The following is a 9,906-nucleotide window of genomic DNA, read 5'->3' on the forward strand; positions in this document are numbered from 1 at the left end:
AGAGAGTAATATTTAAAGCATTATCATTTTCCAAAAGTACCATTCATAATTTAAACTTTAGAGGTATGATTTTTAAGAGAGATGAAAAAAGAGGAGGAAAAAATAGGGGAGAAAATGGTTGGGAGGGGTGTTTGGTTGAAAAGGGAGAAGGGAAGAGAAAATTGCAGGGCATAGTTATTCTCTCTTTGGATCCACCAAAACATGATCTTCGCAAATTAGGAAGAAAATGCAAGAGAAAGCAAGTAATGTTGCTGTGGAATCCTTTGGACGACATTGTCCTTCCCAAAAAATTTCCCTTTTTTGTCTTACTTTACTTTTGCGTTTCTATGTCTATTTCTTCTATTCTTGTTCAGGTTTTTTTTTTTTTTTTTTTTTTTTTTTTTTTTTTTTTTGTGTTTATTTGTTTTGGATCATTTGGCTTGTGTTTAACAAAAAAAAAAAAAAAAAATCCATGCACGATTTTTTAATAAAAACATGTTACATTTTGTTTTATGTAAAGGGAACATAATTTTAAATTTATATAAACTTTATTTTCCGCTCTCTCAATTTTTTTCTCAACCAAATTAGAGTTTTCTATCCGCCCACTTTTCATCCCCTAAACCAAACACCATAAGGGAAAATTAATTTTTTATTTTTTATCTTTCCACTTTTGCATCTCATCTCTATTTTCTATCATCTCACTTAAATATTCTCATGCTAAATGGACCCTTAGTGAAAGACAGTAGAGGGGGGTATTGAATTTTTAAATAAACTAGTCGCTAACCCGTGCGATGCACGGGAAAGTTCTTAGAAATGCTAAATATTTTTTTTAATCAAATTAAATGCATTTTTTATCAGGTTGAGAGAAATTTAGTCAACTTAAATGAACCTTTTTGCTTTGGATTTTAAGGAATAACTCACACAAAAAGGAATATACAAATTTCATTAGGATTTGAGCTGGTCAACCAAGGTAGGAGTGTGTGTGTGTGTGTTATATATATATACCTTGTCAAATATTTCTTAATCTGCCAATAAAGCAAATTATTGCTCATTTGAAGCAATTTACAATGTTCATTCTAGGTAGAAGCTTACATACATTTTGTTGTTGTGATTTACAATTTGAGTAGATGAAAAATAATATGATGTTCTATCACTGGTTATTGCGCCTTCACAACAAAAAGGGTAAAATTTCAAATCAAAAGATTACATATCACATTTAAAAGAAACACTAACAAAAAGTAAAATATATGACATGCACTAATAACTAATGATCATAATATTCAAAGAGTTTTGTAAATCAACAACAAAATCTTATTAAATTGTTGGGGACAGCTTCACTAACTATATTTTATCAATAAAAATATCCTTCTTCATATAACTTAAATATGAGAAAATAGGTGCAAGCATATTGTTGTTGACTCTACACTGTAATACAAAGAGTCTCTCTTGGATTGCTTCATTCTTCTCTCTACTCTACAACTAAAGCTCCCCCATCATAAGCTTCCTGCCTTGCAAAACTGTGCAGACAAAAGCAGAATTTCAGAATTTTCATTTCCTACTTTTGCAGCCCTCAACAAAAGTTTAGATTCATTATTTTATCAAAATCTTCCATGCCTTTATTATTAAAATTCTCAATATATAAACCATTAGCATAGATACAAATTGATTCAAAAGCAGCCTTGTTTTAAAAACATCATAATGCAGAAATATCGCCAACAAATAATCATAATATTTGAAGAGAGATGAATGAAGCAAAATAAAAATAATTAAAATTCACAAAATGAAGAACCAAATATCAAGAACATAGAGGGAGATTGTTGGAAGCAAAATTTACAGACCTAGCATAAATTTTTAAGATTTTAGAATCGATTGGAAAGGAAGTAACTCTAAAAGTTTTAGCTCGCCAAGCTTTCTTGCGTTGTTTTATACCTCCTGGAGCAAGGATATCAAGGGAGTTACAGGATGAGCAGATAACAGACCAAACAAATCTGCACGTATATCAACCATCAATAACACACCCAAAATTATAAAAATCTAAATAGATTAAAATGTTAGATTGAGAAAGAACTTAACTGTTTATTTATGACTACCAAAAATGTTTAAGGATTTCCAAAACTACTAAAATTTGTCAGGGTTAACAAATTTTATACACCTATGGGAATCTAATTCTTTTCAATCCAGTCAAAGAATTAGATAAACAAACAAAAAGACTAGAAAGATATAATACTTGTTTTTAAAGTTTTCAAGGGCTTTAACTAATTCCTCATACTTATATTCCTTTATCTCCACCTCTAACTCTACTTTCTCCACCACTCCTGCACCTTTTAAAATGCCAAAATAACCCAACGACGTCGTTTAATGCAATATCTTTTAAATTAAAGCATGGACATGATAAAAATGAGTGAAAAAGATCATAAATTTATGTAAACATTCAAAAATTTGGGAATTTAGATCCAGATTCCGTAATAAGAACAAAACAGTCGGGTATATTATCTTAAAGGTGCTATCTAACACAGAACAGATTGGGTTGTCGAGCTGTTTGGTTTTTCCTTTATAGATGATGTACGGTAGCTGTTTTTCCTTTCTTTCCCACTAACAAAAGTAGTATTCTTTATGAGAAAAGTTTGAGTTGAAGCCAAGAGAAGAATTTTTATAGATACAAAATATTCAAGGGCAGGTTGTATGATTGAAAACAAATATTTTACCTTCCAACCATTTAAAGGAAATATTTTACCTTCTCACAATGAATTATTGGAAAAACAACTAAAAAAAATTATAATGAGTATTATAATTTGCAATAAACAATATGTTCCAACCGTTTAAAAGAAATATTTCTTTTATTTTGTATAACAACTCAGCTGAGTTAAATATACTTTTTAAAAAAAATTTAAAATGAAAATAGTCTAAAAACAAAAGAGTCATTTTTTTTCTCTTTTTTCTTTTATTTAGCAAGTAAACAGAATAATGAACAAATATAGATTCTATAAACAAAACTATCTACATCAGACAAATAGTGCAATACATGTATTAGTAGCAAAGCAGTAAATGCTCTGATTAATGGTTTTATATTGACTATTTATATATAACTTTTATGCAACAGGAACTTTTTTTAAATTTTTTTTACAGAAATTGTTAACAAACCTTGAGTCGATGCAGTTAAGTATGTAGCTCTTTATCCAAAAATGAAAGTAGAACCTGCAAAATAAGTATTTCTTTTTAGTTTTTTCAATTAAAATAATTTGTAAAAAATAGAATAATGAAGATCAATAATAGTGCAGTAAATGACCACCTAAATCAAACTCACAAAAACAACAGTGAGAGAATTAACTCCTACATCCTTTGCAACTCCAAGCACGCAGAAAAGAAAGTAACATAATATATATTTCTAAACCTAGACATGGATCAATGTATGTCTGTCAAAACTATAGCTGCTTCTGGATCCTTCTCAACTAACTGTAAATTAAACCCAAAAGTTTTAGTAAATCATTTAGATTAGAGATTAGTTTTGTACTATCATATATATATAGGAAGAGTTTTAACTAAAAAAGAGCTTTTAACATTTCGAAAAAGCATTTGACAAACTACGGTGAATTTTTTTTTTCTTCAGGTGCATTATGATTATAGAGGTACAGAACTACAGAGATTGCAATATTTAGAAGGCAGCAAAAAAATGTGCAAGATCTGGAATACAGCATCAGAAACCGGTCATTCTAAGCTTTAGTAGTTAGAAACAGATTCACATGCTCAATAGCTAATGTGATATTAAAACTAAAATCAAAAGTCATATTAAGCATAATTTAACATGAAATAAAAATTGCAAAGTGGAAACAACATTAGAAATTAAGAAACCATAAACAAAAATGTAATAAAAAGAAATCATAATACCATCACTTAACTGGGAAGAAGCCCAAGTTTGAAACACCCCACTATAGTATTCGATTTGTACCACAATAAGACATAGAAACAATAAATATATTAGTAAGTATATGAAAACTTGATAATCACAATCAAATTAAAAAATCAAATGGAAAGACATGTCAATCTCACTGTCCATAGGACTGTTTTTGTAAAGAGAAATGCATGTTTTAATTTACTGTGTAGTTCTAGAGAAAAAAAAGAAAAAGAAAAAAAAATAGTTCTTGACAATATCTAAGGACCTTAAACAATCATATATTATGAATATTCTCTATTAATAAAAAGAATTTTTCTTTCAAAAAATCACATGCCCAAACATAAGCCTATATTAAAACAAATTTGGATAAAAAACGATATTAAAAACTCCAGCAACCCGAAACTGAAATAAACCATAACCATCTGCAACACACAGCCCATACATATCACTAAAAATTCTGAAACCACAATCTACATCAATATGAATTATCTTAGGCCTTTCAAAAACACAAAAAAAAACCCCCATTAAATTGATACTATCTCCACTATGAAACCCATCGATATTTACAATATTTTCTTATAGAACCTGTAGAATTTGAAATCCCTAAATCGATAGAAAACCTAATTGAAGAAATATAATTAAAACATAACTTTGAGGCTCTGTTCCATTTAAACAAATTTCAATCTGAATTTTAACCCATATCAATCAAATAAAATTGAAACTTGAAGAAGATCAGATTGGAATTCTTCATACTTGAAAAATCGTCCAACATCAGAAACGGAAAAGGATCCAAATTCTTCAAGTCAATCCTGAAAATCAAATGCCCAGAAAAGGGGCCAAAAAATAATCAATGCCCAGATGATAAAAAATCAAGAACAAAATAACCGTGAATCAAAATTGACATCAACCAGAGGAGTTGTGGCTGAGAAAAGGAGGGAGCTGCATTGAATGAGAGAGTTAAAGAAGAAGAAGGAGATGGGAGTGAGTTTGAAATAGAGAGAATTTGATTGAAGGTTTTGTTAGGGCTGATTTTGCCTTTGAGAGATAGGTTTGCGATGGTTGCGGCAGATTTCTGCGTTTAGGCTCCTTTTTTTTTTTTTTTTTTTTTTTTTTTTTTCTTTTCGAGGAGAGACTCCGTTTGTAGTTGGGTTTCAATAAGAATCGGGTTCTACCTTCTTCAGTCAAAAAAGAAAAAAAGAAAAAAAGAATCGGGTTTGTAATTTGTATTTGGTGGAAAAAAAAAGATTTATTATTATTTATATAAGTATTGATGACATGGAAAATTGTGGAGCAAGCAGAGCTTCGGTTTTATATATATAACTAGTCGTTAACCCGTGCGATGCACGGGCTAGTTAAATAAAAAGATAATTAAGAAACCAAATGGTAAAAAAAAAAAAAAACCAATAAGAGGCTAATTTGTTCATCAAGTAATCAACCTAAGTGGCATCATAGCTCATGTACAAAACTATTAATCTATTGTCAAAGGGTCAAATGACAATGTGGAAAACATTTCATAAATAACTTTTTGATAACAGATATAGAGAAGGGACTTTTGTAAATCATCAATGGAATTGGAGTCAACATCTCATTGCAAATGGAATATAGCTCTATATTAAAACTAATAGTAAAGTTTCAATCATACTCTTTCTATAAAACATTATTGAAACTATATGTAGTTTACCTCAGTTTCAAATAGAAATTACTTGAAGAAACAACTATTTTGAATCATTATTTGAAAAAGGAGCGACATAAAAAAGTAAAATAAGATGAAATTCCTCAAACATATTTCAGCATCAAAGTCCAAGTTGAGCTTTATGTATAGCAACCAATTAGTCACTCCAATTGAAAGCACAATGTTTGAAAGAATCTTCCAAGTATCTTACTCACTCACAATTTTCATCAACCTCCCTAGATCACTAAACTATACATCTAACTACCTTAACTTCAATATTGAATACAAAGACAGAGCCAAAATGTCTCATAAGAAAACGCATACAATAAAGAGCCTTGTAGCCAATAATGTCTATAACCTTGAGATTTTGGAACCTGACAAAGCCAAGTCTTTTAGCAGCTCGTAGCCCAATCCATTAGCCCCTACTTCTAACACTTCTGCATATTTTGCAAGATCTTCACTCAAGTCTCAACTACCAGCAATTAAAACAAAAACGTTAAAAGTTTTAACATATTTGAATAAGGATTAAACCCAAGAAGATTGAAGCTGAAAATTGATAAGAAAGCGTAGTACCATGTGGGGGTACATTGTCTGCTGATTAAGTCCATGAAATACAAGAAAAAGAACTGCACTCATAAAAGTTGAATGTAAAGTAAAGACCCAAATATTATAAACTGAAGAAAATAAAAATTACTTTAAGAAAGTGAGTGAATTTGAAGGAAATAGTAAAAGCAACATTGCCTTCACATAACAAAGTATATGCTTTGAAGAGCATCCCAAAAAATAAAAACTTATACCTGAAAGGCCAGAGACAACCTTCACGGCCTTCTACTTTGATCTATCATCACGTAATCTTAAAATTTACAAAGTCTATTTAAGACTTAAAGATTCCATTTGTGGCACTATGAGATGATAGCCTACCCTAATAAATAAAAATAGAATTGGTAAAGCAAATAATACCTTCATAGATTTCATCCCATCTAGTGTAGTAATGATGTCCATTTTTCTTTTCAAATCCAAGGTTTTTGTTCTCTAAAGATTTCATTGCATCTTCCATCTCTCCAACTTCTCTTTTATGGTTATTGTCTCTGCTGCCTAATGAATTAAAAGAATATAATCAAAATATTTAGTCAAAAACCATGTTATATGTACAAAAGATTGCAAGAATTTTATTTGTATTTATTTTATTTTACCTCATCCTCTTCACGCAGGTTCAAAATTTCTGGTAGCACCAGACTCAACGATATAGTTGATATTTTATGGGTCAATCTTGATGGTAAGCTCAGCAAAGCATCGGTACATTTGCAATAGAATCAGAACCTTCGAATACCTAAATAATTATCACCAATAACATCTACTTATGGGAAGCATCATGTGTGCTTGACCCCTCAAGCCTCTGGGTTGAAGACAGGTGAATAGTATTTGCTTAGCACCTTCCTCTCTCCCATCCTTCAACTATTAAAACCAAGAAAATTTTCAAAATCCAACACCTAATTGTAATGTGTAAGACACAAATAAACACAAAATCATAAGAAACAATTTGTCAACAATCTCCATCATTTAATCAAACAAAACACACCCACTCAGCTTATTTTTACCAGTCAGCATTTAATACCAAATACCCCCTTCTTTTTATAAAGAAAAGAGTTCAATAGTGATACACATTGTGATTTCTTAGAATGCGCCAACACTTATGAACAATGGCATGATAACAAAGTCAATGTTTGGTACATGTTTAGTCACATAATATACAAACAAATAAAAGAATTGAAAGTCAAAGATTTCAAGTTTTGCGTATCTCCTCTTAGATTCATTGTGACTGTTTTGGTTCTCATTAAAATTATAAAATATGTAGATTGTAGTGGTTTTTCATTCTTCTTCTCATAGTCATGCTCCAAGTCCTCCCAACACATAGACACCTAATAATTAGATAAATCATATATAAAAAATATGCTAAAGTTCCAAAGATTGGTCATTTGGTTGCATTCAGATAAAATAATAATAATAATAATAATGGAAGAGAGAACAAACAATCTGTACAAGAGTATAAAACTAAAAGAGAAGAAAAATAATCTGTCCAATACCAGAACAATCTCATATACATAATATTCGACTCCATGCTTCATCTGGTTGTGTCAACAATTAATACAATAATCTCTTCATCAGTATTAGAGGGGACTGGTTTGACAGTAGCGAAGGGTCTCCCAAAGATCTCTCTCCAACTCTCTCTGCACAACACATATTCATTACCAAAAAAAAAAATTGAAATTAAATCACTGAAAACTATAACAGAACAAAAGGGCCTAAAACAAAATTGGAACAGAAAATTAATAATTCCATTGAAATTGCAATTCCAAAAACATACTTTCAAGAAGCTAAACTGCATAAAACACACAACCAACATAATATATGTTCAAATGAAAATCCCAAACTAACATAAAACACAATCTTCTAGTCATTTGATTTAGATTTAGAAAGCAAGTATTCTATTGCAATGATCATTATAACTTATTCAATAGATTTTAACACCTTTAAATTTAAAGCAACAAAATTAAACAACAATTAATTTGCATTTGTCAAATGACTACACTACAACATTCAAGCTTTAACAACAGATTTTAACAGTGATCAAGGATAAACCATCTAAACCTAAGAAACAAAGCCAAAAACCATTAAATAAAAAAAAAAAAAAACAAAACACATAAGTTTGTCAGCATACCCAAACCCAAATTCCTCTGCCAATACCAATACGAAAAAACCCTTTTAATTATTTCTCCGCCTTTTTTGCTTCTTGGTGTTGTAGATGTCTTCTATCATGCTCTGCTTTTTCTCATCATTCAACCTTAATTAAAACCAACAACCCAAATAGTATTAATAATAGATGAAAGTTTTTAAATAATAATAACTTCTATAAATCAAAAGTCCTAAATTACAAAAATTTTAAAATAAGAATATAGTTCCTGTAATCTAGATTCAGTATGTGAATACTCAACAAAGCAACCATAATATGCATAACCATAGAAAAGAAAACTCAGTTCTCACACGACACAACAACAATAGCCAATAATAATAACAATAACAAAAATTTCAATAATACAAAGCCAAGAATAGCCAACAAAACTATTTCTAAATTTAAGCGTGATTGGAATACAAAACCTGATGGGGCTACGAAAACAATTAGAATTCAAGTGGGTTGTGCTTGGAAACATAAATTTTAAAAAACATTACCAAAAAATTTGCCTCCACTGATTTGGTTGGAGGGGCAGTGACGATCTTTAGAGAAAATTGCAAATTGGTGTGTTCAAAGTTGAGGTTTTGGTTGATTTTGGAACTTGATAAAGGAAGAGGCTGAGAAAAGGAGGGCGTGGGATCTGATATGGTCTGATTATGGTGGTTTGTGTGTTGCGGTTGTTGTGGGTGGTGGAGGTGCTGCTGCCAACTAAGTTGTGGTGGTTGTGGGTGAAACGGGAAAGGAGAAGGGGAGCGGGAGAAATAGGGTATGAGGAAGGAGATCTCGTTGGTTTGTGGGTATGGTGGGTTTTGATTGAGAAAGGAGAAGGCAGAGATTGGGTTTTGTGTTTATCGGATTTTCAAAGTTTTATGTTGCGTTAAACTCTTTTTTTTTAGTTTATGTTTTTTTTTTATAAATATTGTGCTAACATGGAAAATTGTGGGAGCTTCAGAGCTTCGATTTTATATATATATATATATATATATATATATATATATATATATATATATATATAATAATATTTATAGATTAAAGGATATATTGGAAAATTTATTTATGGACTTTCAAAAAGGACTTCCTGTTAAATATCTCAAAATAGAATAGAGGTCTAATAATTTGGGATGGAATGAGTAGTATTTTGTAATACTCTTACCCAAAATAATTGCAGGCATAATTGTACATGTGATTAACATGGCTAATGAATCACCACCAAAATCAACAGTAAGATTATGGTGTAGAGACTAGGGAGAATCTTGTGATCCACAAGTGAATTTCTTCTTTTATGACTTATTAGTGTATTTTGCTTAAGTTTATTTTGCAGTATTTGTTACTTAGTTCGCAGGTGATTTCAGTGTAAAGAGATCGAAAGTTAACACCGTCCCATACTACAACGTCAAGATAAACTACATCATCAAGATAAAATTAATATAAAGAGAGAAAAGGGAGAGAAAGAAAGAATCTGATAGAACAAAATATTTATTTGATATTATATGATAATTTGAGCTTTTTTTAAACACATATGCCCACATTCATTATGTATTAACAATCATGGACTATCTGAGTCTTTCTGACCACTATCACCACCCTTTTCCGGACTATGGCCCGCCAATTCATTATCTGCATATAGCACCC

The 9,906-nt window shown here is 30.4% G+C and overlaps 1 long non-coding RNA gene across 4 annotated transcripts; it reads right to left on the reverse strand.

Moving 5' to 3' along the window:
- Nucleotides 1-1,290: 1,290 nt before the first annotated feature.
- LOC142607172 (uncharacterized) lies at nucleotides 1,291-9,128 on the reverse strand. Of its 4 annotated transcripts, XR_012839250.1 has the most exons (12): nucleotides 8,772-9,128; nucleotides 8,263-8,385; nucleotides 7,628-7,771; nucleotides 6,737-6,998; nucleotides 6,504-6,638; nucleotides 6,117-6,169; nucleotides 5,902-6,015; nucleotides 4,625-4,680; nucleotides 3,865-3,905; nucleotides 3,121-3,174; nucleotides 1,818-1,967; nucleotides 1,291-1,496 (listed from the first exon to the last, which is right to left on the reverse strand). It is a non-coding gene; the product is annotated as an uncharacterized LOC142607172 (long non-coding RNA). The 4 variants fall into 4 exon arrangements; XR_012839252.1 differs by having other exon boundaries at nucleotides 1,909-1,967; nucleotides 3,865-4,680; XR_012839249.1 differs by having other exon boundaries at nucleotides 3,865-4,680.
- Nucleotides 9,129-9,906: the final 778 nt, after the last annotated feature.

This window comes from Castanea sativa, chromosome 8 (genome assembly GCF_040712315.1).
Source record: "Castanea sativa cultivar Marrone di Chiusa Pesio chromosome 8, ASM4071231v1".
NCBI lineage: Eukaryota > Viridiplantae > Streptophyta > Magnoliopsida > Fagales > Fagaceae > Castanea > Castanea sativa.